Source organism: Lepisosteus platostomus, chromosome 5, assembly GCF_059453375.1.
Source record: "Lepisosteus platostomus isolate fLepPlt1 chromosome 5, fLepPlt1.hap1, whole genome shotgun sequence".
NCBI lineage: Eukaryota > Metazoa > Chordata > Actinopteri > Semionotiformes > Lepisosteidae > Lepisosteus > Lepisosteus platostomus.
This window is the reverse complement of record NC_142615.1, coordinates 56776809-56783072: the sequence shown is the minus strand read 5'-3', so window position 1 is coordinate 56783072 and position 6264 is coordinate 56776809. Positions and strand designations below refer to the sequence as shown.

Genomic DNA, 6264 nt, shown 5'->3' with positions numbered 1-6264 from the left:
CAGAGATGACGCTGGTTTCCTCCTTCCCGGTGGTGCAGGGCCGGATCCTGGTCGCACACATCGACTGGAGGGGGCAGAAGTTGAGAGCAATTAACGTCTATGCTCCAACAGAACCCTCTATCCTGAAGGAAGTGTTTGCTGACCTGGCCAGCTGCTGCACCACCAACAGACAGGTGGTGCTTGGCGGGGACTTCAACGTCGACCGGGAGAAGGGGAGCGACGCTAGCTCAGCAGAGCTGGAATCGCTACTTAAGCAGTTCTCCCTAGTAGACGGCTTCAGACGGTGTCGCCCTAACGACGCCGGAACAACCTGGAAAAACTCCCGGGGAGTGTGCAGCCGCCTGGACTACATCTTCCTGCACACGACCTGCTCCCTGGAGTCGGCGACGGTGTCCCCGGCGTGGTATTCCGACCACGAGCGCTTGACGGTGGTGGCTAACACCAGCCTGCCGGCATTCGGTCGTGGGTACTGGAAGCTGAACCGGGAGATACTGGAGGAAGACGACTTCAGGGCACTGTTCCGGAAAGACTACGCGAGCTGGGGCGATCTGAGAGACGGCTACAGCTCCGTGGTGGAATGGTGGGAGTCAGTGAAAGACAGGACCCGAACCCTGGCGCAGACGTACTGCAGACGGAAGGCGGCCAGGGAGAGGAAGGAAGCTGCACGACTCCAGAGACAACTAGAGGAGGAGTACAGCTCGGTTAACGGGGGAGGAGCCTTCAATTCAGCCCGGGCACGGGACCTGAAGGAGAGGCTCCGCAAACTCAATCAGGTCCGAGGAGCCCAGAAAAAGAGGGTGATCCACGGCCTGAGACGGGGAGATGGAGAGGAAGTGCTGGACGAGAGCGACAAGGTAGAAGCGGCCACCGCTTTCTACAGCTCTTTTCAGAAAAGCAGACGGAGGTGGAGGCAGGCGATGCTTTTCTGGAGGAGCTGAAGGCACGAGTACCTGAGGAGGTGAGGGAGGACTTGGAGGGTCCGATCGCGGCCGAGGAGCTGAAGGCGGCGCTCTTGTCCATGGAGAATGGCAAGGTGCCAGGGCCGGACGGAATCCCCAAGGAATTCTACACCTGCTTCTGGGACACCCTGGCGGCAGATCTGGTGGAAGTGGCGCAGGAGATTTTCCGCTGGGTGAAACTCGGAGACACCATGAGGGAGGGCATCATCTCCCTGCTCTTCAAGAGCCCTTAGCAGAGACGGTGTGACGGGACCCTGGAGATACCGGGAGGCGCGGGGGAAACCCAGAAGATCTCCCAGTACGCCGACGACACGACGCTGTTCCTGAGGTCGGACAGGGGGTTGAGGAGGGCCCTGCAGGTCATGGAGCAATACTCCAGAGCCTCGGGGTCGAAACTCAACCACCAAAAGAGCAAACTGAAGTTCTTCGGGCCCTGGAAGTACAGGACGACGGCGCCGGAGGGTCTCGTGCTCTGCACGGAGCCCCTCAAAATACTGGGGGTTTCCTTCCAGAGCCAGGACAACGAGACCAACAACTAGACCAAGAGGATCGCCAAGGTGAACGCGAAGCTGGGTCTGTGGAAAACGCGGTCGCTGTCCTACACAGGGAAAGTGATGGTGTTGAAAGCAGACATCCTGCCGGCTTTGGTTTACCTGGCGGTGGTGTACATGCTGCCGGCCAGACTCAGACGAGCGCTGCAAGGGATGATCTTCGGCTTCGTCTGGGACGGCAAGTATGAGTACATCACGGATGTGTCAGCCGGTCGAGGAAGGGGGTCGAGATGTCCCACATTTCCCCATGAAACTCGACTGCATCTTCTACTGCAACCTCTGTCGGGCGCTGCGGGAGCCCATCAGACCTCAGGAGGAGGACGAAGCGCCTAGTCGCCAAATGGGGTTTCCCCACGGCGAGGGAGCGCTGGAAAGGACTTTGGGCCCTATACAGGGATTAAAGGACAATAGCAAGTGCTAGGTTTGGAGGGACTCTGTTAATTGCGCAAATTCGCCCCCACTTGCAAAGATTGATAACGGACAATCAATCTCCGTTCCGCCGTTGTTTTTTATTACATGGAGTGTTAATATGTGTGAGATGTTCCTTTTGAGATGTTTTTTTTGCGGAATAAAGTATATTTTGTAGAACAAAAAAAATCTTATGCCAAGGTTTACAAGTTATCTGTTGAACTACATTCTAATAGGTGTGGTCACATTCCAGGTCATTTGTTTACGTTTTTGTTTCTGGAGCAACTGTTAGATGAAATGTGCTAATATGTAACCTAACTCCAGTGTGAATAACTAGAAGAGGGGAGCAGCTCCATTCCAGACCAAGGGAGCTTTGAGATTGGCTGGGCCAGATCTCTCATTTGCATATCTGATTTGGAAATACAACACTAAACCCCCTTCTTGCATGGATTTAACTTGCACTCAAGAGTCCCCTACTGTGTATTGCTACTTATTTTTTATGATAAGTGGTGATTACCAGTTGACAGGTTTTATTTGTTGAATTATAAATGTTTCTGTATTATCACCCTGAATGGCCTGTACTCACGGTTTGGTAGGGTATGTGTTTTCATTTCTTTGACCAAATGGAATTTTTGCTCTTTTAGTATTTGTCTAGAAGGCTTTCTGAAGTCAGGAAGCCCATTTATTTGGTGAAAAAAGATTCTGTATTAATATTAATATTTCTCATATAACATAAATAGGGTCTTCTATGAATAAAAAGATCTTGCACTTGGACATCTTAATAAAGCTGTGTGCTTCCATACAATCGAGCAGTTTTGATTCCTAATATTTGACCTTAGGTGTGGGAATGGGTCTTTTTTGCCATTTGATTTCCAATTGATCAGCACAGTATAGAAAATAGACCCATAAAGTAACCTCAGCAGTGACAAATGTGCAAAAAGTGATCACTTGTTTTCGCCCGCTTTCAAACTGAAACCCTTTGGTGTGTTAAGAGAATGTGATAACCACTGCACTGCGCAAGGTGGGAATGGGTGACTTGCAGAGAGTGTTGAACTTCAAGAAACGACTTCCCTCAGGAATATATTACCACATTCTGAAGAGGAGATTTTCTCCATTTCTGTAGTCTGACTTCCTCTTTTGCTAGAGAGCTGTAGAATGTGGAGTCACCTATCCAGCTCTGGGAGCAGTGTGTTACTGCCGGATGAGCACAGTAAATTAATACAGCAGAATAAACACACTGTGAGTATTTGAAGGGAATTAACAATCTTTTACGTCTCGCCATGTTCAATGCTGCTGTCATTTCTGTAATATTGTGATTATCACGTTCATCACACATGCGCAAGATCCCCTGTTTGAAATTGGACAGAAACAGGTGTCTTTTTATCTTCTCACATTTTGCACTCCCGCCAGTGTTTTATGGATCTTGTTTTGTTTTATTGCAAGAATTCGAATTTCCTGTGTCATTCATGATCACATCAAACAGCCAGCAGATCATGTCACCTTTCAGATAGTCATTCTTCTGCTTCCTAAATTTCCTAGAGACAGGTCTTTTCAGCAGAACTGACAAACGTGGCAAAGCAACCTGATAAGACCAGGTCCTAGAAGTCACTACTCAGTCAGTTACTACTGCCAAAATGCAAGCCCTTCCTCCAGCCTGAAGACGTTGATCCTACATTACTCATGAAGAAGATGTATCTACCAAACCTCAGAGAGCTGAGCTGGATCACTACCCTTCTGAATGACATTGCAGTAACACTCTACCACTCCTCTTCGTGCACTCATGCTGGAACTTTGGGAGGCTACTGCAGACAGCAGAGGTTGGATCGTACACAGAGGTTGAAATAGCTCAGCTGAGAAAGCCTTAGACTGATGCTCTAAAGGTCCCTGGTTTAATCTGGGGTTTTGGCATTTTGTTTCGTTGCGCCATTTGCTCCTCTCTGCAATACCCTGTGTCCAAAGTCACACTTCCCTTTCTCAGCCTGAATCCCAAACTAGAGTCTTTGTGTCCTTGAGTCCCTCTTTTACCGAAAAGTGATGAAGTACAGAAATAACTTAACATGTTTTGCACTCCTTATGGTGTTTTATGGTGGGACCTGTATTTCTCTATGAATTTCCTTAGTGACAGCCCATTTGTTTTCAATATATTTCTGGTGACGTTATTACAGCCGTCTCCCCTGGTGGCTTGTTTTCATATCCCACTTCTGACAATGACTTTTCTTATGTCACTTTGATAGGAGTACAATTGGAAAAAAAACTAAAATGTGTGTAGTTGTTTCCATATCAAACCTGTCTTCCATTTTATACAGTATTCCACAGGAGTGAATCAATTCCTTGTTTAATTTTGCAAATTACCCTACTGTCAAAAAATCAAAATTCCCATGTAGCCAAGGAGTTGCTGAAAAGCAACTTCACTTTGATGTTTTGTGTTGTTATAACTAATTCATCTCCTTTAAAAAAAATAGATTTCTGTAGAAGAAAGGTGTCTCACACTACAGTTTAAATTGTAAACAGGTCATAGAAAAAGCTCCTTAGCTCCCTGTCGGGAATCAAACCCCACTCTCCTGTATGACAGGCAGGGATTCTCACCATGGTTAAATTGCAACCGTAATAATATTGACAACATTAATAAATGCATATATAATTGAAATTGAAAACACATCTAACACAGCATCTTTTCTGGTTATATACCACAATGCATTGCTGATATTTGTTGTTTGCCATTTAGGTTAAATACTGTCATGTTTTTCTCAGCAATCGTCTTTTGATGCGTAAGTATAAATAATGATAATACTATTTGAATACATACAGGTCTTAATATTATTTTGATTAAAATAGGAACAAGTTATAGGTTTATTCCATGCTGAAAAAAAGAAGAAAGAGAACACAATGTTTCGGCCGTGGAGCCTTCTTCAGGTGTGAGAGAGACAGGGCAGTAGGCAAAGGTAAAGTAGCGGGAGAACAAAGGTTGGGAGGGAGGAGGAGTGAGAGGCGGGAGCAGGGGACAGAAAGAGAGGCCAATCAAGAGGTGTGAAGTCAGAATGGGTGCAGAGAGGTGTGAAATGAAACTTCCAATGAATGGAGAAAATTTAAAAGAACAGTAGTCTGTCGTTAAGGGAAGGGAGAATGTGTGATCCTAGCTGCAGAATAATTTTAGTTTCTGTGGTCTTTCTGATGTATGAGTTCGGAAAACTGTCTTTGAGAACACAGACGGAGAGATTAGAGTGGTCGTGGCCGTCAGAGGTGAAATGAGAAACAATGGGCTTGGAGAGATCTTTAATCTTCACAGCCCTGACGTGTTCTCTGAAGCGGTCTCCGAGTCTCCTTCCTGTTTCTCCAATGTAGATGGCTGGGCATTTACTGCAAGAGATACAGTAAATAAGGTTGCTGGAGATACAAGATGCTGTCTGGGTGATCCGGAATTGTCCTGAAGGGCCTTGAATGAGTGTGGTGGTGGCTGTGTACTTGCAACTAATACAGCAAGCTCTGTTGCAACGGAAAGTGCCTGGTGTGGATGGTTGTTGAGGGCGGTCAAGGGAGCTGTGAACAAGGAGGTTACGCAGATTAGGTGGTCAGCGGATATGAGATGATAGGGCGATCAGAAAAGAGGGCCCCAATGGAGGGATCATCCTGTAGGATGGAAAAGTTGTGGTTAATGGTCCTGGGGATAGGAAGTGTGTTAGGGTGGTAAGGAAGCACCAGAGGAATGCGGTTGTTACGGCGAGAGTTCCTGATCAGGTTGATGGTCTGGGGGTGTTTTTGGCTCGGGCAAGGGCCCTGTCAATCACACTGCTGGGGTATCCTCTGTTGATAAAAAATGAGTACATTTCGAGGGCTTTGAGTGGACAGTTGGTAGACAAGTGTATGTCTACGGGGGTAGTTGATAGACAAGTGGATGTCTAGAAACGGAAGAGTGGTGGAAGATATGTTAACCGTATATTTGAGGGACGGGTGGAAGTTGGTGAAATGGTGCAGGAAGAACTCAAGCTGATCGTTGGAGCATGTGGCGGCACCAACGCAGTCATCAATATATTGTTTGTAGAAGTCAGGGACATAGCCAGTGTAGGAAGCGAAGAAGCGTTCTTCTACCCAGCCGACAAAAATGTTGGCATAGCTGGGTCCCATTCTGGTGCCCATGGCAACTCCACTGACCTTTTGGTAAAAAAGATTATTGAAAGAGAATGCGTTCAGTGTGAGGACCAATTCTGCAAGGCGTACCATGGTGTGGGTGGGTGGATCAAGCACTGTGCGTTTGTCCAGCGTGTGCTTGAGGGCTGTAAGGCCGTCATTATGGGGAATGACGGTGTACAGAGATGTGATATCCATGGTAAAAATGTGGCATTCGGTAC

At 47.1% G+C, this 6264-nt stretch overlaps 1 non-coding gene across 1 annotated transcript; it reads left to right on the top strand.

The window, feature by feature from the left end:
- The first annotated feature begins 2542 nt into the window (after nt 1–2542).
- Nucleotides 2543–2600, top strand: LOC148669931 (U7 small nuclear RNA). The gene has a single exon (XR_015938920.1). It is a non-coding gene; the product is annotated as a U7 small nuclear RNA (small nuclear RNA).
- Nucleotides 2601–6264: the final 3664 nt, after the last annotated feature.